We start from the raw sequence: 26,995 nt of genomic DNA on the forward strand, positions 1-26,995 counted from the left end.
ATACAGGTCATGTATCATAAATCCTGCTGAAACAAATATGGAAAGACTTTTGACTTGAAACAGTAAGTCAGAGGTTCCTTCTACACAATCCAAACATGAGAAACAAAATAGAAAACTAAGCCATTAAATCCATCTCCCCAAACATGCATAGTTCTTTCTACAGATTATTTCTATAAGTGTTTTGTTCAATACGAGTTTACATATTTCTCTTATGATATACTAGCAAAAAGAGAGAAACTGTATCAAAGGGTCAGATAGAAAAGCAAAGCTTAATAGCACAAATTTGTAGCTACTTTTCTTTACTCCTTTCACCAGTGTTTGGCCAAACTCCCATTGATCTCTCAGTTATTATTAATTGAAACATTCAGCTACCTTTTCACCGCTCCTACAGGCACAGGAATCACGTTAGACTAGCTACAATTGAACGACATTATATGTCAAACTCAGCACTTCTAATGAATTTGTAATTGCCTCTAGAACAACCTGTAGCATGATCTCCTTTCTGATGTTTGTGTTCATGCTTTCCTACTTTTTACTATTCCTTGCCCAAAAACTTTACATGGCTAATATTAAACACCTTTGCTTACTTTATCTTATCTCCAAAGCAAGCCATTATTACTCTTTTCTCAATACTGCTTTCTCTTCCTCTAGTGCTTGAATGAAATAGGCTCACAACTGCAAAGTCTCAAGGAAAAATAAAATGGGCAATTTTTCTCAAGGTCAACAGGTTTTAATTTTTTTAAAATGTGCCCTTCCCCATGAATGCTTCAAAAATTGTGAACATACATGTCTGGCAACAGCACTGAGCTTCCAGACAGGAGGTGTCACATAGGGAAAAAACAAACAGAAGACTTCACTGAATTGCAGTAGCTCTATGATTTCTGTTTCATAAGGATACACAAATAAACATTTCTGAAAATGCATTCTGTGACAGAGTAAGATAAGCTTATATCAGATAACAATCATCTATATCATTGCAGATGGTAACAATGGGAAAATTCTAGGCACGCTTTTAAAATAGTGTCATAGAAAAGCTGCTTTTAGGCTACAAGGTTTACTCATACATAGTTCATTAGCCTTGAATATCAGTGTTCCAGAACACATGCCACCCCTCCCTCCCCTTCCATTTATAGACCTGCAGTAATTATGGAGGTCAAAGAAAATCATGAAAAATGAGACTGTGACTTTGAGGAAAGAGAGTAGGATCCTATTACTCCGAATTCCAAGAAAAAAAAAATGGAAGGGGAAAGAAAAATTGAATTTTTTACCAACTGTCCTCAGAAGGATGAGGTAAAGTTCAGGCAGACAACATAATACATTAATAATGTCATTGTTTCATAACTCCATAGAAGGTGAAAATCTCACCAGGTCCACCAGCTTTGCTTGCTGTTGAAGGGATAGAGTTCATCTTGATTGCATCTGTAATAGGGACATAAGTTGGGGTGCCTGCTTGCCGTGTCTTCAGGCAAGGAACTCTCTACACAGTTTTAGTGAAATTAATATAAAAATATCCAAAAAGAATACATAATCTCCAGATGTCCCTTCTACCCCTAACCATTCTGTGATTCTATGAATTCTCACCTTCAGCAGGAAACAAGTAGCCAGGAAACAAGATAAACCTTTACAGGTGAGGTGATTTTTCACCCTGCTTAAATATCCTATGGAGACTAATCTCTTTTTTTTATTTACTCCTATGCTAGCCCTTGGAATAAACCGGATTTCACTCTATGCTCTAAGAATGTCAGACACAAATAAATTATATTTATAATTTATTTGTATTATATTTATTTTATATCATAAAATATGCATTAATTCCACCAAGAACAAAACCTTACTCTTTTGTTACTATTCTGGTGTTTTGTAATGTCATAATTCACCACAAAGGGTTTTACACAGACAATTGATAGCTACAGCTAAACCTCAGCAAAAATTAAATGCTGTTTAATCCACTGCAGCTTGTAGATACAATGCAATTATTAGTTTTGTGGGTTTTTTTTTTTCTTTCTTATAATTTTCAGCAATTCTGGATGCATAAACTAGAAGAGAAAGAAAGAGAAAAAACTCTCCCTAGGTTATAACAGCACACTGAATTTGCTTGGTCTCCAGTGAACACCAAATCTCTGACAGAATGCCTCTTACAAGGGAGCACAAGAGATAAAGCTACAGGGCCAAATGCAATCTTTGATGCAACAAAAAGTAATTACTTCTAGAAATAATAGATATGGCTTAATAGAGTCTGGTTTTTATCCTCAGAAAAAAAGGTGGAAATTTCTTTAAAGTCAGAATCTGAGATAATGCAGGAAAGTTATAGCAATCAGTGATACACCAAAGCTTGAATAACAGCTCCCAAAGAATCAAAGAACCTTTGATTAACAGGGACTCTGCCTTTTGTGAAAGCAAGAGACATTTTGTCTTCTTGTTTGCGTATTCTGTTTTTCTCAGCATCTTTCTTGATTCTTCAATTTAAACTAACTTCTGTTCCTTAAGAAGCTTACTTCTTGTAATTATTCTGTTTTGCCCTTGGTCACAACGATCTATTGAATATACTCATTGGATAGTTTGGTCTAATTCAGTGAAATAGAGCATATTCTTGAAGGCCACTGTTTAGAAGTATTTCTTCTCCTGCTTTCCCCAATTATTTGCTTATTCTGTATCTTACAATTTTTTTTTTCTTATGTCTGTCTGTTTTTGAAAGAACATTCCTCTTTTTAAAATCTCTTATCCATAGTCTTTCTATCTGCATTGCTTAATGTGCTACCAGTTACCAGTTACATGCATTCTAAACTTGGAGCTTTTAACAAAGCCACAAAGTGCTTTAGAGCACTCTTTTCTTTACAATAATAATTTGTGTGTATATACAAAAAACAATAAAAGCTTTATATATTAAAAAGCGTTGGAACTGTTTAAGTAGACAATTACTACACAATTTTTGTAATACATGTAGTTATCACTGAATAAAACATCACAAACAAGCCACAGTGTTGTTGTTTTTTTTTTTTTAAAAAAGCTGAATAAACAGAAACTATGCTGAACAGCCAAAAGGTATGATCTAATGAAGAAAAACAATGATAACACTCAGTTGTCTTTTTATTGTATCAAGAAGAGATTATTTCATACAGATAGAAACATTTTATAGTAAAATATGATTAAAAAAAAAATAAGGATAAAATAATGAAGAAAAAAAAAGAGTTTTAGAATTATTCCCGAGTTAAGATTATCCCTATATGTCAGTTTTGTGAAAGTAGAAAGCTTGAAACCTGCAGAGTGGGGGAGCTTTTTAAAGAAAACACAGACTTAACAATAACTTGCAAGACATTCTACAGCTAGTTACAGTGTAGATTTATTTTCCCCTCAAAGACGTTCTTATAGTTGGCATTGTATCCAGTCAAAAAGTTAATGCAAATGTATAAGCAATGTCACCAGAGCATTGATTTCCTTGAATTTCCTGTAAAAGCCAGCAATCAACGCATCCTTTCTAATACCAAGATAACTGTAGGAGAGGAAGAGAGCAAATATTTTATCATTCAGCTAGCCACCACCTAATATTATTCTCACTAGATAGCAGCTTTTAGCCACTGTCCCAGGAGGCAGTAGAAGGTACCTACCTTCAAAAGTATAGATTTCTTAAGTGTACAAAAAAATAGAGTCATATTCTCATCTGACCTAAGCTTCTATAGTTTCATATAAATCAATTTTTTTTCAGAGGTGTTTGCTTTTATTTATTTTTTTGGAAGGGGGAGGGGGAACAGAAAAAAAGACAGAAAGAAAGAGTTAGAAAATGGGAGAAAAAAAAAGAAAAGAAGAAAGAAAAAAAGAAAAAAAAAAAAGAAACGTATCCCTGCCAAAAACTTTTTTTAGTGTAGAAAGTAATGGACTGGGTACATTTTATTATTATTAGATTAGTTATAGCTCCTATAATACTTTAAAGTAGCTGAAAAGTGTGGAACATATGCATTTAATATGCATAGGTCTTTTCTGTGTAAGAAAGAGAAATATTAGTAGGTCAGTTGAGGAGTGTATAACAGTGCTACATGTACTTTCTATATGTTAATATGTGAAGTATCTGGTATTAGACTATTTCAGCCATGGCACTGGAACTTAGCAACAGGGAACCAATCCAAAAAATAACATAGGCTTCCAAAAAGATCCTTTCAGAAATTATATTTAAGCAGGTTCAACAATAGAGACAATCCTCAACCCTCAAGGGAGATGAAGAAAATAAGATGTGAAGAATCAACAAAACGAATACAGATTTGACGCAGCCTCTGACAGCAGTTATGTTAATGGCATTTTCTTGTTCTACTGTCCAAAGAAATATGCTGTCAAAACTCCTGAGGCAATTCTGACGATATCTCTCTATGGTCACCATCAGAATCTCCTGAAAAAAATTTGTATTGCAGAATATACTGAATTAACTTTTCTCATTTACAATTGAGTTCAATCTATGACTGAATTTTGAAGTCTATGAATCTTTGACATCTATTCAAACTGTGAGTGCAGATTAGTTTGCTCCTTTGAGCTAACTGGTCATATGATGTTTTATTAAAATTTTAGAACAGCTAGTCATAAGGCATTTAAAGATGTTTGATTCCAGTTCCTATTCTGTTTCACAGAGCTTCAAACATCATATTTATGTCCTACAAAAAAAACTTTACTCAGCCAAGTTTATTTCATCAAAGATATTTTAAGCCAACATCAAAAGATGAACAAAGAAAATACTACTTCTTTCTTCAAAGCCTTTCTGCTTATATGTCATAATTAGATGTCAAATTTATTGGAGAATTATTTCTGCTTACCCCTCACACACACTTATATCAATTATTTTTGCCAGGAATAGAAATATATTGCTGTGGGGTCAATCAACACACTAATATCTTCATTAGGCTAAATAGAGGATGTGAACAAGCTCTTTCCAAGAAAATTAACAATCCCCTACTAGGTAGCAAGGAGATCAATAAGCATTGCCAGTTTATTAAACTATTTTTAAGGTGATTTTTGCTAAATCAACTGATAGATTTAAAATGCTCCTGTACATTTATGTTAAGAGAGGGAAACAGGATGCTCAGGAGAAGAGTTGGCTAATTTTTAATATTTTAATCAATATTATATTCATTTAGGAGGAGCTACTAGGTGAATTCTTAAATAAATAATCCTGTTAAGCCATTAATTCCTATTTAAAGAAAAAAAGGACACCCATAAGCATTAATGACATTCAGATTTGTTTGTTTTGAAATTATTTTCTGATGAATTTGTCTGCATTAAAACTTTTTAAACTTTTAAACTGTCAGAAAATTAATCAAATAAAGGGCAGTCAAACTGACCATGTTGTTCTTATTTTGCTTTTAACGGGTGAGCGAAACCATAAGTAGGTTATGGTAGCTCTGATCTGCAAATTTTTTAATTATTATTTTTTAGAACACTACAGGCAAACCAATTTTTCTTAACGCTTCAGTGAAGAATCTTTTTCTTTTTTTTAATACCCAAGAATCCATAGAACAGAAAAGCTATCTTTCACAAAAGCAAAAACAAACAAACAAACAAACAAACAAAAAACCAAAAACAAAAAAAAAAACTTGGAAAATAAATAATTACTTAAGTTACACTCTATCCAAAATACTTTCCTTCTAAACAAATACTACTTTGTCATAATAATAATTATTTTTTTTTTTGGTAGACTACCATAATCATAATTCTAGAGGAATGAAAAATGCCAAGCCTGGACCTGTATTAAATTATTTAAGCCAAATAACTTAACCGCGATTTGTGAACTGTTTCCACTCCACACAAGGGACATCATCAGGGATTCAACTTGAGATTATGAGAACTCGAGGACGGACAGCTGTAATTAATTCTGTAACGATGACACTGACGTGAAGTCCTGATACTATTTCACTGCTTAGACTGGGCACCCAGTTCAGTCTGTCTATTCCTTTCCAGCGATAAACCTTTCACCTATCCTCATATCAGAATGTTAAGAATATTAGTGCAGACTTCTCACACTAGATCTATATTGGAATGACTTCTACAACTGAGTGAAAATATAGTGACAATCTAACAACATCATACAATAGATAGTTGATAAATATCCCACCAACATATAAAGCTTATGAGTGAGCAGAAGCACTATAACACATATAATGTGGCCTGGGTGTGAATATCAAATCCTGTCCAAAATGCAGAAACTTTTATAGCTGATGAATGAAATTCTGAAGACAGAATAGGAGGAAGATAGAAAAGGGTTTGTCAATCACATCTTGCCAGTGTAAGGCTTTTTAAACATAGCAATACATTATACAGTCGTTCTTTCAAATATAAAAATAATCTCATTACTCAAGAAGATCTCTATACACTTTCTGTGTAGAACACTCCACTGTATAAAAAATGATTTTTTTCACATAGATTTAATATCAAGTTCTACACTGAAGTACTAAATGTCTATTACATATCAGAGACTAGGATCTCTGATCTATGACCATTTCATAAAAAGAGAGAATAGGAACTAAGACAAATCTAGATCATGCTGATAATCAGCTTACTCTAAACTTATTCTTTCAGTTGGGCAAAAGAGACAGCTTGGAATTTGAAAGTGTTAGCAACACAATGAATCCATCTAGATTTCAGCATATAGAGGTGCATGAGATCCTGACTTCAGCTTTATAAACAGGAGACCCATGGCTCTGTGTTCCTACCTTCCATTCTTCAATTTAAATACAGGCATATATTTAGGAATAATTTTACTAGCTTAACATGAAAATATCACTGAGATAGACACTGCTATACTTAACAAGATAACACTGAAGAATAAGAAAAGTATACATTTTGAATACAGGAACATGAGGTTTACATGACAGAAGATTCATTTTTAATTTCAAGAAATAAAAAATCTAAATAGAAGATCTAAATAAATGAATTTTAAGTCATTTCATGTCTAATCTATTTAACTTAACAGAGCCTAGTATAACTACAATATCTATCCAAAAGCTGCATGCTGTTTATTAACTAAGAGATGCCAAAAAACAACTAAGTGAAATAATTCTGCATGATGAACCAATTTACTGCATGGCTGCTGAACTCATGAATGAAATGAAGGGAAAAAATAAAGATCTCAAAGCTCGAAGTTATCACTTTGAATACTTTTATCAATTTTATTTGTCTCGTCACCTGTCTTACTATTGCTTTTTCAGCTCTTTTGTTTGTTTGTTTAATAACCAATAGGACAGTTAATTCAAGACAATTACAGAAGAAATTAAACACATCTATATTTATTTCCTTTTTTTTCTTTTTTTCTTTAACCTTAGCACAGCATATTTATAAATGAACACTAATCGTGCACAAAAATGGTCTCTGATAGTTTACTTTGCTTTATTTGGTGAAGGATCAGATGCAAAAGACCATTGTTTCAGTAGACGACTCAGACTTCATTAGCAAAAAGGAGAGGTATTAACAAATATTAACAAATACTACATAAACTCAGTAAAGTACTTGGAATTATTTTTTATGTTGGGAGTGTTAACTTTCCAAATCCACAGGGACTAAATAACAAAAATATCAAAGATCTTGTGGGTCCATTTGGAGAATGTTTACTGCTTACATTTCATTTCCTCTGTGCCAGAGGCACAAGAAAATTGGAGAGAAAAACAGCAGCTCTGCCATTCCTACGTCTTTACAATCAGCCTTATCATTAATTTAGCCATAATTTCCTTGTAAACTTCAAAAGTCATTTATTCACTTTGGCAAGCATGCCTTAAATGTAATGTATATAACCTGAGCTCATAACAGGATTTTAATATAAAAAACAATGGATAAAGTTTTCTATTTACACAACTAATCATTTAATAGGGATACTTTGAGAATAAAGTCTTCTATTTTATTATGTTGCCTTCAATGTCAGAGGTGGATGTTGGTGGTATGGCAGTACAGGTTGAACCTTCTCACCAATATTCCATTACATTTTGCTACCGTGTGACAGATGGCAGCAGAGGGGCAGTCTGACAAATTGGCATCTGATATGGAAGTGCGTATGAAGAAAAGGTGTGTCCTTTGCTTCATTTGGAAAATTCCTTCATTTGGAAAAAAAATTGGCACCCATCAACATTCATAGATGTTGATGAAAATGAGCACAGTGAGGTGGGGAGCAGTGCATTTCAGCAGTGGTGACAGCAATGTTTAAGCGAAGCACTGCACTAGAAATCCACACTCCTCTGTCCTAACTAATTCATAACAGACTAATTCATGTACAGCCAAGAAAGTCGTCTTAGACTCCCTACCTGTAAATTGCTAACATAACTGCTTTGCAATGGAGTTCTTCAACTTAGTTGTTTGTGAAATAGTTGAAATGGTAAGGTGACAAATCATTAATCTTCATTAATAGTTCTATTATTAAATTGTAAATGCTTATTTAACTTCATGATTTAAAAGGACATTGATGGGCTTTTTTAAAAAAAAAATAAAATGAAAAGGTACAGAAGCAGCACTGGAATAAACAGACGTGGATATCCACATAAGTTTATTCTTACGATGTTTTCTATTTTTACCTCTTAGTTCAGGCTTCTTAGTAATTTTAACAGCCATTTTTAATTAGACTTACAGATTTTTCCCAGCTTACTTTGAAAACATTAAGCAAGAGAGGAATTGTAGGTATTAGAATGATCTGAGATGTGTCTTTAACCCACATATGTATGTACCGTGTATCGTAAGTAAAGTAACATGCCTCATGGAAGCTTTAAGATTCCCCAGGCAAGGTGTATGCTAGTGCAAGTGCACACAAATACATACAGATTCTTTTGCAGCCTTGGGGATGTCTGAACATCTCTTACCCACAGTTTTTTTCAGTATTCTGCATCACATCATTTAGGATAGCTACATAAATCTACTAAGGAGACTGAAGAAAAAGACATCAGGAGTATTTCCTGAGGCTGTGCCAACTCAAGTTTTTTATTATTCACTGAACTTGTTCACCTTTCATGGTTGACTTGGTTGGGTAACTACATACGGAAATTATTTTTAAAAGTAGGAAAACTATTTGTACTTTGCTGAATATGAATAGTCAAAACATGTACTGCGCAGCTTATCAAAAAACAACTAAACATAGCTATATTTCCAAGCAGTCAGGCTGCATCCACCCTCAGGTCACAGTCTACACATACAGTTCACACACAAGCTTCAAAAAAGATCTGAGCTAGGTCCCTGGAGGACAGAAACTGTCTGCTTTCCACCTGAGTGAAGGAAACAGTCCCCACTCACTAGATGAAATGAAAAATATGTGGATTTTCATTTATTTATTTATTTATTTATTTATTTATTATTTCACACAGATGTTCTCATTTTGGAAGCTGTTCTGTAGGTATGTACTAAAACTGTCTAGATAAAGTAAATTCTGTTCTTACTTCCAGTACTTTTCCTCTTTTCTTACTGATAATGTTGTGAGTTTTTTTTTTCATCTCAGCCATGTGAGATTATTGTACATCTTATTACATCTTTTTTTCTCCTACATTAATCTCACATATTTTACAGATTTCAGCCACTTGTCCCACTGCAATAGCTTTTACATTTATTCTTTTTTTTTCCCTTCCTTACACTTCAATCTACACTATTCCATTTGCAATAATAGATCATTATACGTTAAACTAACTCCCAAGCTTCTCATACACATTTACATTACTTTTCTGAAAGTCTGTACATCATCGAAGGTGATGTTTTTCATTGCTTCCAGATCTAACTCTAATCTACAACTATATCTTCTATTTTTGTGATACATGCTTGATGCATTCTCTAAATGAAAGATTATTGCTTCTTCTGTGTAAGGAGATCAATTGTAATTGTAACGTTCTTGATGGAGTGCTGTGTTCTTGGTTGAGAAGCCAGACAGATTAGTGAGGCCTTGTCCCAACTGAATTACATTTAGATCCCTAACAAATTACAAGTTGTAAAGCTATGTTCAAACTTGAAGAATAGAAGTTCTGATAAGGAAAGACTTTCTATCTTCATAGATGTAAAATTAAACAGTTATTGATTTATTTTTTAATTTGGAGAATGGAAAGTGCATAAATTTGATTTTTTTTTCATGATGAAAACCATTGATTTGTGGCAGTGAGATACACCATTACTTGGGTACTTCAAAAGGGCACTAGTTACTCTGGACACATCTTGTACATAATAGACGTAGGCCGTTCTTACTGTTTATTTCACTTCATATACTCATCAAAAATCCACAGACTGTAACATCCATTCTTCTGCTAGCAAGAATCAGACCCTGCTGGCTGGAGTTAACACTACATTTTCCACAAAAAAAATTTCCACAAAATTTCTTTTCTGATGACTAAATCCAAAGAAAGACACTTCTGAAATTTCTGCCACTCATTACTCTACACTATTTCTGGAAAATGTGTTATCTGATCTTATTTTTGAAATTAGCTGTAAAAATTAACATTTAGGATAAGCTATCAAAACCACACATGTGATCAGAAATACACCTTAAATGGTGGATATTTAAAATGATTTCACATTTATAGTTGTCAATGCTATTGTCATTCTCTGAGGAGAAAATAGACAATGGTACTAGGCCATGGGTTGTTTTCTCATTTATTTTTTCTTCTCTTAGTTTTCATTTGCAAAACAGGTTCCTTGTGGGAAAACCACTATACTAACCAAATCATACTCACCATGATAAAAAGCTAAGAGGCAACTCAGTGAAGAGAATGACAAAGCTCATTTGCATAGTTTGCACTGGAGTTTTTATTTAATTTAGAAAGAAAGGCCTGTGAGGCTTACAGATTGTCATCATTATGTAAACATACAGGACCCTCTGGAATTTCTTAAAGTGCTAAGTAAAAGACCCTTTGGACTCTGAGTTAAAGCCAAACTAATAAAGATATTCTTCATAGCTTTGAGAGTTATCTTTGGAGGGAAAGTGTGGTATGAGTAAACTATACTACCTTAAGAAGAATTTCAATTACTTCATTAGGAGAAATAACTCATTCAGCTAATTCTGTTCTGCACTGCTCAAATCCAATTTCCAGGCTGTATTCATCCGCATTCACACAAAACTCCAGTTGCAAATTCTTATATAAAATATCCAGAAATAGCAATATTTTTTTTGCCACTTGGTAAAAATTCCCAAACACTTACAGAAAGCTCTGTGTTATCACCAACTGCTTCCACATTTATACATCTGTTATATAGAACTATGTCCACATATCATACATATGAAATAGTTCACTCAACATTTTCTGGTACCTTGGCTGATGCAGGTATCTTGTTTCAATATGTACTCTGACGAGTTTCCTAAGGTGTTTGTGGTTCACTCATTAAATTATCTAAATGTTTTCTAAAACAGACTAATGTGTTAGACACAGGTTTCCTAGACTCACTAAAAATAACTGTTCATTAAATCAAAAGCAGAGTAAAACAGTTTCAGAAGGAATGACATTCAAGTCATCAGACAAATATCCTGCCAAAAAAAACCCCAAAGCCAAAAAATGTTAAAGGGGTTTACCTTGCATGTGGAAGACTGCATTATAATGCACAAGGTGCTAACAAGGAGATCTGGCCTGCTATGGCCTCCCATCAGAGCTGCCTAGAGCCTCCCACCAAGGCCAGCATGGAAGGGGGCAGCTCCTGGTTGCACTGGCTCTGGGCTCCCAGACAAAGATCACAGGACGGAATGTGCCTGGGGCCTTGGCAGTAGACTCCTTCCCACTTTGTACAAGAACTGTTCTGGGATAGATATCTTCTTTCTCCATATGTTTGACTCACCCTGTAGACAAATATTTTTAAAAACTCCAAAGATAAGTGCAAACTTTAAAGAATGTTTTGGGATATTAAGCAAATGCCTCCTCAAAGCAAGGCAAACACATCAGAAGACAGTGTTGCCTTCCACAGTGGTCACAAGGAGAAATGAGCCACCAGAGGTAATGGAAAAATCTCCTACTGAAAACTTCTACCCATCAATTAAATTATCTTCAGGTACACAGATTATCTTTGCACCTGGTAGTAACAACATACATGAATTAATCAGTATTCAGGTGGTCACACAGAACATAATCTTAAGAGCTAATCCATAGTTCTTATGTCCAACTTACAAAAAATGTTTTAGTATTTTCTCTGAAAAATATTATAAATCATTAAGATGGAAAATTCATTCCTACGAGGTTAAGTCAGCCCCTGAAACTTCACATAATTAATTCTTTTTACAGAAGGTACAAATCTCCCATTAATTACATTTAATCTGAGAAAACCAATTACTCACTCTTCTATGCATCCACACACATAGCTCATCTCTTTCCTCTTTTCCTCCTATTCCCCTGCCCTTACCTTTTCTTTCCTTACCTCAAATTTTCCAAGTAAATTTTTCAGTCCTGTTGTCTCAGAAACACATTGGCTTTAACTCACTGCACAGTCTTTTCCATATGAAATTCTCTTAAGAACATGCTGCTTACCTTAGCAAAATATCATAACTGAAAGGAAATCTTTTTTTTCTGCAGAAAGTGTTAAATAATCATGTGCCTGCATGTCCTCATACGCTGCAATTTTTGCATTGTAAATTACTGATGTATGAAAATAAATGACCAAATAAATGCATGGCTAAAAGGTCAAGAAATCAAAGGTAATTCTTTTTTAAAACAAACAAACAAAAAAATATTTCTCTGAGAATTAGCTTCATTATATTTCAGCATACTGCTATTGTTCTGTCACTTCTTATTTTCAAAAGAGTAATCGAAGAAACCATTTAGAAAAATCAATAACCTCAACCTGAAGGGCCCACACAGTCCTCAATGTTTACACTCAACTAGCCTGTTAGATTCACCTTCACAGTTCACCTATGTAATTCTCTTCTACTGCATATACAAAATCATGAACCACCATACTGTGCACTGGTAGGTACATTACCTGAATCTCAAAGATTGCAAATAAGATATCACAAAATTAAATATGTGGTCATAGGAAGAGATATGCCAGGAAAAACTTTTCACGTACAGTTAATTGAAACCCACCCCAACTATGACACCGATGACAGTGGGTAGCCATGCCCAGAGAAATCTGAACATCTTTCCAACCAGCATCACTGTTTGGCTCTTGGGCAGCTCCCAAGAACATCATTTCCAATTCAAGTACTCTGTTTCTACACAGTGGCCAACATTCATTCCTGTCTCTGGAATTAGTTATAGTCAAGGTTGGGTCAGGCTGGCAGTCTGATAAAATCTACAATGATGTTGTGTTACACCTTTCCAATAGTTTCAGGTACTGTTCTCTCAGTTGTTGCTCCATAGGTTAGACTATAGCTTATTACTCTCAGATCTTGTTTGCATTGCCTTATTTGCAAAATTTGCAAAATTTACTATACTCAGCCTGTTTGTCTTGGTTTGTCTCAGCTCTTGGCTAAAGCACAGCTGCAATGCATGCCACTTGGCATATTAGATTTACAGTAATAAAATTCATAGTAATAAAGAGTGAAATTTTCAAGCAGTGATCACTTGATATTTTAGTACAAGCTGTATTATTTCACTTTACTGTGTAAGTTATTTGTGTTTATTTCTGTTTTGTACTCCAATAGAAGAAAAACTAGTTTTCATCAGTTTTGAGCAAGCTAGAATTCTTGTTTATTGCAATGAATGAGCACAGTAGCATATTTGGACTCGATCCATAAATCCTTGAGGTCTGCTTCCAGGTTAGGAACCAGAGCAATAGAATAACTATGACTCAGAATTTCTGTATACAATATGCTGTTCAACTAAGCAATTAATAAATTCTAGTTCAAAAATCTTCCATTTTAAATAAATTTCAAAAGCCTAGTCTAGATTAGAATGGCTTAGGTTGAGAAAGATCTTAAAAATCATCTAGTTCCAACTCCTCTGTCACGGGCAGGGTTTCCATCCAACCGATCGGGCTGCCCAGGGCTCCCATCCAACCTGGCCTTGGATGCCTCCTGTGATGAAGTATCCACAACTTCTCTATGTAGACTGTCCTGAGGACAGAGCTTTCCTTCTTTATTAACATTCACTAGGCTTATAGGAGGTTTGGGCTGGTGCCTCTTCTTCCTTCTGTCTTTTCAGAGAACATAAGAACTCTCTTCAGTTTGTGAAAGAAACAATTTCCAGTATATCTATTTCCAGATTGGAGGGTTTTTATAGTTCTTCTATCATAATTATTTTCATCATAACTATAGTTACTGTATCGATAGATCATATAGAGAATCGTAGAATCATGGAGTCATTAAGGTTGGAAAGACCACTACATCTAGTGATCATCTAGTCCAACCATGAACCCATCCTGTGACCACTCTAGATTATGTCACTTATTGCAATCCTATCTTGAACACCCCCAGAGATAATGAACTCACCACCTCCCTGGGCAGCCTTGTTCCAATATCTCACCACTCATTCTGAAAACAATTTTTTCCAAATGTCGAACCTAAATCTTCTTGGTACAATTTAAGATACTCTACACTTCATACAGGTAGCTTGACTGCTATTCCAAGAGTAAAAGTTTTACTCTTAGGGATCTAGAATTCTGTTTGCCTTGTATTTCCTCATTTGTGCAACAACATTAGTAAGACCTTTCTTGTTCATAGTATAATTAACATATTGAAGACTGTAAGGGTTACAGATAGGAAAAAAATAAAGTTGGACAGAAAGTCAGGGTTTGGTTAGGATTCAGAAAAGCACACATAGACTCCCAGAGATCAAATATCAACCATTATCTTATCCATCTTTCCATCTACAAAACAAAAAGGTTTTTTCAAAAACAGGACAAGATCAGGAGTACTCAAGCTTAAGGAGTTACCATGCGCCTGGACATGACTGCACTATGCATACAACAAAGTGCTCTTAATCCTTTGTTGACCTCAGCAACAGCTTGGATGGTTGTTGGGCTTTTAATCAGCTCCTTGACTCATAATCTACACCCTTGCAAAAATACACCTCCTATTTTCCTGGCATGCTTCTCATAAACTGTTAAAATAGAGAGAATTAAAGAACTTGCACTGGATTTTGCTCATATTTCCATACTTGGAGTTAAGCTTTCTCAAAGCTGACCTCTTTAACTATAAGGAAAAAAAAAGTCAATGTTTTTGCAACACATTTGCAGAAAGGACCTCAGAATGGCCTGCCAGCCTCCACACTAACTGGTAGTCATATTTTCGTATGTAGAGAAGCAGGAAATGCAAGGAAACAGATGGGTGAATACTGATTAATGTTTATCAGGCTGGGAAAAAAAAGTGATTTGAAATTTCTAAACTCCACTTCCCAAACTACTTTTCCTTATATACATTACCATTTAGTGTTAGCAGACAGAATGTACTAAATGCATAAGGAGCTACAAGCTTTACATCAAATATTTTTTGAAAGATACGCACAGAGGTACATGTAGCTAAGACTATTTCAGTTCAGCTTCTCCAGATACTGGCAGAGGACAAAAGTAATTGCTCACATAGTAGAAAACTGTTATAACCAGAAATTATGTAATTTTATAGTGATGTTAGCTGAAGATTTCAACCCAAGCTCAAAAGTAAATAAAACTGTAATAGTATTACTGAAAGTTCAGTTTGATTCTTAACTAAATATTTATTATTTACTAAGTATAGTAAATGCTAAGATGTCAGTGTAAAGTCTTACTCTCACTGGTTTCTAAAATGCAAACCGCGTATGGTATTCCGTCTTCATGACAATCGCTATCACTGTGAAGGCCCTTTCTCACTGTCAGATTAAATACAGCAGCTGTGATTCCCTGTGCTCCTCAGAGGTCAGTGCTGGGGCCTGTCTTCTTCAACATCTTTATTGATGACCTGGATGAGGGCATCGAGTGCACCCTCAGTAAGTTTGCGGATGACACCAAGTTGGCTGGAAGTGTGGATCTGCCTGGGGGTAGCGAGGCCGTACAGAGGGATCTGGACAGGCTGGATAGGTGGGCTGCAGCCAATTGGATAAGTTTCAACAAGGCCAAATGCCGGGTCCTGCACTTTGGCCATAACAACCACAGGCAACGCTACAGGCTTGGGACGGAGTGGCTGGAAGATTGCGTAGAGGAAATGGATCTGGGGGTATTGATTGATGCTTGGCTGAACATGAGCCGACAGTGTGCCTGGGTTGCCAAGAAGGCCAATGGCATCTTGGCTTGTATCAGGAATGGTGTTGCCAGCGGGAATAGAGAAGTGATTGTCCCCTTGTACTCAGCTCTGGTACCCTCGAGTACTGTGTCCAGTTTTGGGCCCCTCACTGCAAGAAAGACATCGAGGCCCTGGAGTAGGTTCAAAGAAGAGGGACAAAGCTGGTGAGGGGTCTGGAGCATGGGCTTATGAGGAGCGACTAAAGGAGCTGGGAATGTTCAGTCTGGAAAAGAGGAGGCTCAGGGGAAACCTTATTGCTCTCTATAACTACCTGAAGGGAGGTTGTAGTGAGCTGGGGGTTGGCTTCTTCTCTCATGTAACTAGTGATAGAACTAGAGGGAATGGCTTCAAGCTGCGCCAAGGGAGATTTAGGCTGGACATTAGGAAATACTATTTTTCTGAAAGAGTGGTCAGGTACTAAAATGGGCTGCCCAAGGAGGTGGTGGAGTCACTGACCCTGGAGGTGTTCAAGCGACATTTGGATTTTGTGTTGAGGGACATGGTTTAGTGAGTACTATTGGTGATAGGTGGATGGTTGGATTGGATGATCTTGAAGGTCTTTTCCAACCTTGGTGATTCGGTGATTCTGTGATGTTAGATGTACACCATACAGTATCTCAGAAAACTGCTGCTTCAAGATCAGATACATCCAAACATTTGCAACTATTCAGTTCTGAAAACTGGAGTTTCCCCATAAACAGGGCTAACATTGTATATGTTGTGTTAAGAATATGGCTGTTTTCTCTAAGTCAATTCATGTGCTGTTAAATATGTCCATGTACATCTACTGTGCTACTGTATGCAATAGATACTGGCACACAAATGTTTTAATGACATTACTGCATTCTGGTATTTTTTATTTTATTTTATTTTTTTTGTAAGCCTTCATTAAATACTCACTTATCTTACTTCTGTATGAAAAGGGCAGCTAGCTTGTGCATGATTTGAAGTTGATGGCAGTATAATAAGTCTGATGAAAGAACAGCCTTGAAACGAGAACATATTTTTCATTGTTTTCAGGCTTCATTTACTTTTTAGGTAGGAACAATTGGACCTAAATTGTATTACTGGATTAAAAAAAAAGGTATGTCACAGATAAGAATTTGGTGCTATTTTACTCACTCGCAGTATCTGGACCTATTCATATGTAAATGAGTAAATTCTTAAGTTTTATTAATTTTGCTGTGAATTCATTCACAGTATGCCTGGTAATGACTCTGAAAAGATGAGAAAAATATATTAACACCCGCAGAAACACTTGCAGATCGTTTTTCAATTATTCTTTTTTTAGAATATGAGCAAAAATGCATTCTGTTAATTAGCATAATACTTAGCATCTTTCCTGTAGACTGACAGCAAAGTATTTTATAGGAATCAGATCATAATCAGAAGAAAGGCAGCCAGAACTGGGACAAAACACACAAGATCCTCAAGAGATCACACAACTTCCACTGAGCTGAGCTAACACTGCCTTTAATAGAAACAAGATTAAACATTAAAAGTGGAAGAGGAAAATTAGAGACAATATTTTATTGCAGAAGTTCAGCAGTTATGCAGACCCTTAACCTGAAGGAAATCAATAGAAATATTTGAAGACACAGTAACCGGTTCAGAAATCTTCATCCTATCTATCTGTCGTGATTACAGTTCTTGACATAATGTTGTTGGGAAAACGCTTTTAGAGATGCCTTCTTATTTAACTTTCTTCCTTTCCATTTCTTCATAAACATCAGCATTTCCATTTGACTAAAGAAATTAATCTCCCTTAAAAAGCAAAGGGAAATTTTTTATCTTGTAAGAATATACAGAGAGTATCTGTGTATGTAGAGGGTCTCCAAAACTTTAAAAATAGTGTTGCGATAAAGAATTTTTGACAGTTCTAGCAAAATTACTGTTGTTCTATGAACTTTAGCAAGTTGTACTCAGATCTAACTAACCACAAAATAAAACAGGGTAAAATCAGAAAATAATTATACTCCTGAAGCACAATGGCTTTCCTGAAATACCAAGGAGGTCTTTCTTGAAGTAGAAAGTTTTATCCAGCTTCATCCACAATTTTAGCCTAGGAACAGATGAGACTGAGCTACTAAACAACTGCCTGACTTCTGTTCTAGCCCTAATCCCACATGCCTGGGAGAACACGCAGTACTGGCTGCCCAGTACTGTACACCCAGGAATTGTGATCCCTAAGAAAATTCAGAAAAATGCCTTGTTGTGATTTCTTGAACATTCACCAACTTGAAGGTGATTTCATGAAACAGTTTCAATTTCAGTCTGCAGAGGTTCCCAGCTACAAAATAATGACAGAACTTTACAAGATGAACCAAAAGATTTTGCCAATTTAAACATCCTGCTTTTCTTGAGTTGAAGATCTGTGTTTCTAGCATAAAGCTTACATTATAAACTTTATGGCAGAAATGATAGCTCCAGGAAAGAGGTTGTTGTGGTAAAACCTGGCAAGCAGCTAAGTATCATACAGCTGCTCACAAACTAACTCCCTTTCCAGTGGGATAGGGAGAGAACTGGAAAAAACAACTGAAGTAGAACTTGTGGGTTGAGATAAAAACTATTTACTAACACAGAAAAGGAAGTGAAAAAAAAAAAAATAGTAATGTTAATTACTATTACTGTACATACAGTTTAGAAATTTTTTTGCATAATGTTATGTGGTATGGAATATCCCTTGGCCACATCAGATGAACTGTCCTGGTTCTATCCCCTTGAAACATACTTGCTTTGTACAGCACTGCTCTCAATAACTAAAATATCAGTGTGTTATCAGCATTCTTTTCTCCCACAATGAAAACATAGTGTCATGGCAGACAACATGAAGACAAAAATCATCTCTATCACAGTTGAAACTAGGACAGAGCAATAGATTTGTAAACATTTTCTAAAACTGAGCACCTTGAACTTTTAAAACACACAGGCTTTTTACTCATCAAGATAAAATACTAACTTCTTACATGCTATTTCTTGCCTCATTTTCCCTATTGCAATTTAGATACCTATGGCATTACAATACCATTCTTACTTTATGCATGAATTCTCAGATCAAAGTCTTCTCCAACCTTTGTAGTTTTCCTTATTAGCTGCAGTTAATCCTACTCTTAACACATCTCCTTATCTCCTCTTTTGTTTCTTCAGTCTTTCTCTTGGCCAGCTAAGCAAACATTAACTATTGGAGTTTAAGATTCCAACATCAAGAACACCTTTCTCTTTTTTGAAAGACTCTTTTCCCCTTTTAGACATTAATTATCTTCATTTAATCTGGATAAAAATAGTTTGCATACAGTCAAGCCATTGTTCTATTTTGGCAACAGCTCTTAAGCTTCTGACTAACTTCAATGCTTCTCCTATCTCAGATATGTAACCTGTTTTCTGTTTTCTAAATGTATATGGAAAAATAATAATAATGGATTGAGTATGTCTCAAATAGTATTCACTAACTCTTTACAGATAGGTTCCCAATTCATGACATAAATCTATATCTCAATATAGAAATAGGATGATACTGATAAATATATATATATATGTTTTATACTTCTGCCTTATATACAGAAGAAAAAGCAAAGATAATTTCAGAATTTTGGAAGCTATTGTATTTACTATTACTATAAAATCAGGTCTCATTGCTACTTTATTAAATTTCAAGACTCTGAAGACAATAGCTGAGTTATATACCACCCCAGATGAGGTTGCTGGTGTTAAAATTGAATCAAATATCACTCACTTCAGAAGGACTAACAGAGTAAGTTTTTCATGTGACCTATTTCTTCTAAAAATACTGCGAAGATCAAGATTTTCCATAGTAAGCAGCAAAACTAAAGAGAAGAGCTGTGGTGATAGAGTAAAATAATTGGGAATAAATTCCAAACTGCCATTTGCTCACTGGAGTATAAAACACAGCTGACCTAGTATCAGAAATATTACCAGGTGTTTATCTGTCTCAGATGGTATCAAGGACACATAAAAGCACATTTTGCATATGCCTTTGATGATAGTGCAACCGAGTTGATCCCCGAGCTGCTGTAGTGCCTGTGAGTGTAAATCACAGGATGCCCAGTGAAGTTAGAATTTGAAGTTGAGCCAGAGTAGTTTAGCAGATAACGTTCTTGTCTCCTCTGAGGTGTATTAATCTGCATGAGTAACATGGGAGGAGAGAAGGAAAGAGGAATTAAAAAATAAAAATAAAAAAAGATGAAGAATGGAAATAAAATCTAGGCAGACTGTTACAGACATTACATCCTAAGAGCTGGATTTGCAGACTAACCCAAACCACATAGAGAAGAGCTACTATTCTCTCTATGGTCCACCGATAATAAACATAGATGAGGACTTTGATTAACAGTATTGTTAGATTCATTGTTACTACAATTAAGCTCAGGGAGTTTCATTCAGATTTCTCTCTATTTAACTGACACAGAAGCTGGACAGTGTGAGCTATCTCACAAGATAGCTGGTAATGAGCACACTTGGATCACATTCCATCATTTGTCACATGTAATGGACAAGCATATTTGTGCGTTTATAAAAAAGGATGCAACACAAAATATTGAGAGTGTCCAGAATTATTCTATAGCCACATATAATTTAAATACACTGTCTGATATTTCTCACGTACATGTTGGGTAAACATAAGTAAAGTTGAAAAATAAGACAACACAAATTGCCAACAGACTTTTAGAAGTAAACTTAATTAACAATTAGAAAATATCTGAAGGTCTTAAGCTGAAAAGTGCCACAAGAAAACAAATAGTTATTTTGTATCAATTTCTCCAAGAGATGCAGAGACTGCAGATTTTCAGCGCCAGTATAGCTTGGAGGTGGCTGTTAGAAAAATTGCTTTCTCATTACAGAGGCAATCCTCTGTACAGAACTATCATCATCTAGAAAAAGTAAGAAATTTTGAGCCTTTAAGCATGTCACTTTGTTCCAGCCCAGAGCTGAAAGTGTATCTGAAGGTAAAATAATAAGTGTCATACCAACAGACAGTACTTTCAAGGAATAAAAATTTCTATATGAAAGTAAGGGACTATGTTGCTTGTTTGAAATGAACTAAGAAAAGCTAATGACTGGTCCCATTTAGAAAATTAGATGCTAATGACTGAGAGAGGCTTTGAATCATGTGAGTTCTAATGCTTCTATCACAGCCATTTATGATTGAAGCACTACTGCTTGATGAAGCATTTTCTTCTAAGCGACACCACGGAAGGCATAAATGAAGCAGAAGATCAAGTGAGTTAAATTAACATTTTTAACTTCAAGAAGTTACCTTGATTAATCAAGACACAGCAAATCTAACAGGTAGTACTAAAGAAACTAGAATACCCAAGAGAACCCACTATAGTGGTTGTTTATTTAATTGCCTGTAAGGCAAAGAAAAGAAATGCTATTTATTTATGGCCAGTTAATTAACATTATGGTAAATTTTAGTTACTCCTCCTTTCCAAATATTGGCTGTCTCATTTTGCTGTAAAACTAAAGTGAAGTATTAACATTAAAATACACTGTCCCTATCTTTATAAACAAACAAATAAATAAAAAGTATCTGGGGAAAAAAAAAAAGGCTAACAGTCTGAGTGACCGAAGAACCTGTATTGCAAGGAACTAAATGTGATTTTCAGACAAGTAAGCACAGCTGGTGAAATCTAAGCTCAATTAAAGAATTATTACAAAATACAGTTCTTGAAAACAAAAGGCTATAAAAATTTTATTAGTAGACTTCACACAATGGATTTTTCCTTTGCTAATGTCATCCCCATGATAACTCCTTTTTCTAGTATACATATTATATATATTTACATTTGCAACTACTGAAACCTAAGACTATCTTCTCTGAACAAGAAGCAGCTGTTTGAACACAGCCCCATGTGTGCCCCTTATCACAAGGGGGATGGATCATCTATCAGAATTTTTTTCTCTTTTCTTTCCATAATAATCTGCTATTGGCCACTAAAAAGACATCAGCATCACACTAACAACCATTAAGGTCAAAGGTATATTTCAAGATGTCTTCTGGACAAGAACAACATAGAACTACACATGGTTTATGTTCATTATAGTGAAACTGCCCTTCTGAAAAATAGAAGATAAAATTTAGAAATTTTGCTTGGGGAGAAATATAATTGTTGTCTCCATGAGAAGAGAGATTTCAAAAAAAAAAAAGCTTTAAAAACAGTTGTATTCTTATGTAAACTTCTGAATCTTGACTATATGGGGTAACAAACAGCTAGTGTAGAGAAAACACTTGTTTGTATTTATCTGAAAAACAGTTCAGAAATTTTCTTAATGATTTCTAAGTGTTGAAAAAAATCATGAAAATTTATGTTTTGTCCAAATTTAAAATGAAAAACTATATTTAAATCTTGAGATTCATATAAAATTGAAGAAAAACATTCTTAAAATGCATCCTGTTTGCCCAGCATTCTTCTTAGCACCTGGTTAAATTCATACAGATTCTGAATTAGAATTTTCTTTCATTATCCTCATGACCACTTGTTTGTTTAATGCATGAACTATAATTTTCTCTTTTTTTTAACCAACCCTTTTTTTGCAATTATCCCGTGTTGCACCTCATCCAAAATGCCTCATGTAAAAGACATACCTCATGCAAAAAACACATATGAACATTTCAAAAGTTAACAGATATTAATGTCTTCTAACTGTAAATACAACACAACTAATTGCCACTTCAAAACCATGAATAAAAATATTCACCAACAATAATTATTTTAAGTTCAGCTACTATAACATCACATCACCTTTAATGCTAGATGCTACAAAAACTTAGACACGTAGGAAGTCATAATTACTTGTGCAGAGATTTAGCTATTTAAGACAACAGTAATAAAGTATGGGCAGACATTCACACACAATACGCACATTTACATGTATAACTTTTACACTTCAGTACATACACACTTACAAGATGGGTTTTAAATACAGTGGGCAGATTTGTTGCCATCACTTTTGTATCCCAGAAAAATCCAAGTAATCTTATATTCAAACTCTGAAACTATACTAAGCCAACCAATCACTGTTTCAATACAAAGAAATCCATCTCACATTTAAAAATGCTCTCTCAGTATACTGTGAAGATAAAAACTAAGGAAGAATATTATTTAATTGTTTCTAAATTCTGATGATCCAAGAGAGAGTTCATATTAAAAATAAAGGATGATTTCATCTACAAAAACATTCAAGACCAGTTCTGTATATGTCAGCCAAATCAGGTATGTTTGATATAAATCTCCATGTTTTTGCTCTGCAGTCCAAATTACAAGGTGTCTGAGCATACAACATACAATTTAGGTCCATCATTCACTTAAGATCTCTCAAACTCTACTGAAGGCTATAAGATCTTCCACTGAGGTACAGTATAAGCATCTGACATACAGATTTCATCCCAAGCTATTCTCACACCTTACATGCCCATACCAGAGCCTCCTGGAGATACTTCTAAGTCAAGTCAATTACTTTCTCTCAGATTATAGAGCCCTGAAAAACCACAGCTGAAGGTGGATCTAGACAGTGTACATTGTTCTTCGTTTGTAAAATAGCATTAATCCACTGTGGGGTTTCCAGACATGTGCTTTATCAAGAGCTTCATAGTTTCATGCCTCCCAGTTATATGGGTCTTCTCTCTTTGAGCAAGAAGAATTCTCAAGCAAAACTCATATGTAATTCATGAATTAGATTGGAAACCAGATTGGAGTATCTAGACTTTGCCATTATATAAGCTCAAGACTTTGCACGTACAAGCAGCTGTTATTGTTTGTATAGGTAAATTCTAAATGAGAGTTCCACAAGTAGATTTTTCTCTATCTAATAGTGTATTGTGCTCATTGTATCTATTGTAGTTTCCAGGAAAATAAATAGGAGGCATTATTTTCAGAGCAACTTATGTATGTATGCATATACATTATAAACTGTATATTTCCTGTAATTATGTAAAATACACTTTCTTTCCAATTAGGCAGAAGCAATATTTGCCCATTATATGACAAATATATTTGTCCAATATATGTCAAGATATGCAATAAATACTTATGCATGTATGCAAAATTTCTACATGTAAGACAACAGTCAGAGGATACGTTTGGTATGAACACTAACACACAACAGAAGCAAAGACAAAATCAGTAGGTTTTTTTTCCTTGTAAAACAGAGACTTATTTTTCAGAGGAGAAGCAGTAAGGACAGAGAGATTTTTCTTCATTTTCTCTAGTACAAAAGCTTTATAAAATGGAAAAGCCAAGACTGTCCTCTTCTTGAGTGCCTGCATAATGGGACACTGACAAAGAGGCAAATAATGACAATCGTGTCTATAGGGCAATTTTTCATAGCTCAGCAGTACTTATAAGCCACTGCATCTATTGCAATTTTATCCCCAATTAAATATTGGAAAAAAAATGCCTAAGGAATATAGCTTCAAACTGGGTTCAAATTAAAAATAAAATAAAATAGCAAACTTGAATCAAGTTCAGTTTGATTTTTCTTTTCAACCTCTATTCCTGTTCTAAAATCAATTTCAAGTATTTTAAAACTGTAAATCTTCCTGATACAAAACGATAGTTTTAGCTCAAATGAAATGCATATCTCAGCTTTTGATTATATTTTTGGTGTAATTTTGTTTTATTGGGCTCTCCTTGAAAACATACTCTCATTTTTGTTCTTCCTGGAAAAAAAATGTAGGATTATGCTTTCATTTGTTTCTACAGTGAAAGCTTCAGAACAGAACAATTTTTTACATGTCTGCACCTATCTGGCATGATTGCATTATTAATTTATCTATCTTTTCAATGACTCTTTTCAATGAAAAAAAAAATCATTTCAAAAGTAATCAGCTCTACAAACTATTTAATGGAAATACATTTAGAACCACTGCAAACTAATCAATCAGCCTGAGTGCACAGGAAAATGACATGCTACATGATTTTGACACAAATGACGCTGCTTCATGAACAAAGTAATTCAATATGTTTAACCTAGCAGATGACAATGGGAGGACTGGCTGCTCTTTAATCTGTCGTTTAGTCTGGCAAACATCCAAACAAGAAACATATTCCTATGACATTTGTTGAAGAGACATTGTTAGCAGATTCTTCAGTCAGAAATACACTTGCATAAGAACCAAATTTCCACAACTGTGATATGCATGATCTGAAGTGCCTATGGTTATTTCATACCAGGCTCCCAGTGCACATCACATCTCCCTCTGACAAATCAGGTTCATAATACATAATTTTTTATTACTCTCAAGTGTCTTATCAAATGGGCTACAATGTTTGAATGAAAGTGGGGTGCTGAATGTGTGCCAGGTAAGGCAGAAAAAGAGCTACTTTATCACTGCAGCATTTCAGCCTTCTATTATGATTGCATTGGCATCTTTCCTAATGTGTAAGTGAGTATAATTTTCAGCAGGAAGGTGTGCTGTATGAACCTTGAATTTTAATGTAAAACATTCTGGATAATTTTCAACACAGTATATGGAATTTAGTGGAGTTCATGCACTTGGCTGCTTCTAAATCTTAAAATGCAACAGATCTGCATGAAGAACTGTGCAATTCACAAGATGAATGACCCTCCAGTGGACATCAGAAAGTTCCAGTGCATTAGTGATTTCAGATATAAAAGGTTCGATGCTTGCAAATTTGTAGCTGTTCAAAATCACCTATCACATGATCCTCCAAAGACGAAATACAGAATAAATACAATATTATTTCATATTTCCTTACTTTATTCACTATATTCCCATAAACTAACCATTGGAATACCAAGTCATGTGGCCAAGGGTGTAACTCTCACTTGTCTTTATCAGTCTGTCTGTATGACCTGTTTATAAATTTGTCCTCTCTTCTTAGGGATACTTAGGGGGGGCCTGAAAAGTTAGCACTTCCAAAACTCTAATATACTTACACGGTTGTAGTCTTCTTCATTTTACCATCTCCATACTTTTTTTTCTCTCTCTGTCCTCATCACAGTCTCCTTTGCTTTTCTTATCAGACTCCCTTACTCTTCCCTTAAATATTGTCACCACACTATTAGATATACGATAGGCCTATGAAGCAGAAAATACTGTAACATTTAACATATTGAGAACTGGTCTTTCTCTTCTAGCACCCTCTCTTCCCTCACCCTAAAGATACTAAAACTATTAATAGAAAACGATGTAATAGCAGACAATTTGCAGCACACTAGAGAGTTAGGTAAAATACTAGTAAAACATCTAATTCCTTTCTGTAATTAAATGATTTAACTGCATCCCAAAGCAGATCATCTTTCCTGTTATTTCAGTCTCATGTTGCCCTGTCAACAATCCAGCCTGTATCTGTTCTGCTATGCACATTCTTTTCTAGCTGCCACATCTGTAGTTTTGCAAAACATCATTTGTCTCCACAGTTATTATTGGGCTGTAACATTAAGGAAATCCCTCTTGATAGTAGGTCATGTGAAAATACCACTGATATCTCATACTACTGTCGTATACGCAGGGACAAATGATCAGTAGAATAACTTACTGCATCACCCAATGCTTTGGCAATGCTTTTTACTGTCAGCCCGCCCAAAATAAAACAGATTGCATAGCAGGATTACATCCTTTCTGTAATTCACTTAATCCTAAACAAAACACACTCCTGAAGGACTAATCAGCTTCCATAGCAGATGATGGCTGTGACTCTTGAGCTGCCTTAAAGCCTGTTAAGACCCAGTCTCATTGATCAGCCTCATTATTTCACATTGTTATATATTTCAGTAAGAAAGGAAAATAAATGGTGATATTTTTTCTTCTTCATGGAAGAACCAGCATTTTAACAATAAGTCAGCAGGAAAAGGACAGTACTAAAAGATATGTATATGACCGTATTTAAAAGAAAGGATATGATAGGT

This window comes from Meleagris gallopavo, chromosome 5 (assembly GCF_905368555.1).
Source record: "Meleagris gallopavo chromosome 5, MGAL_WU_HG_1.1, whole genome shotgun sequence".
In the NCBI taxonomy this organism is placed as follows: Eukaryota; Metazoa; Chordata; class Aves; order Galliformes; family Phasianidae; genus Meleagris; species Meleagris gallopavo.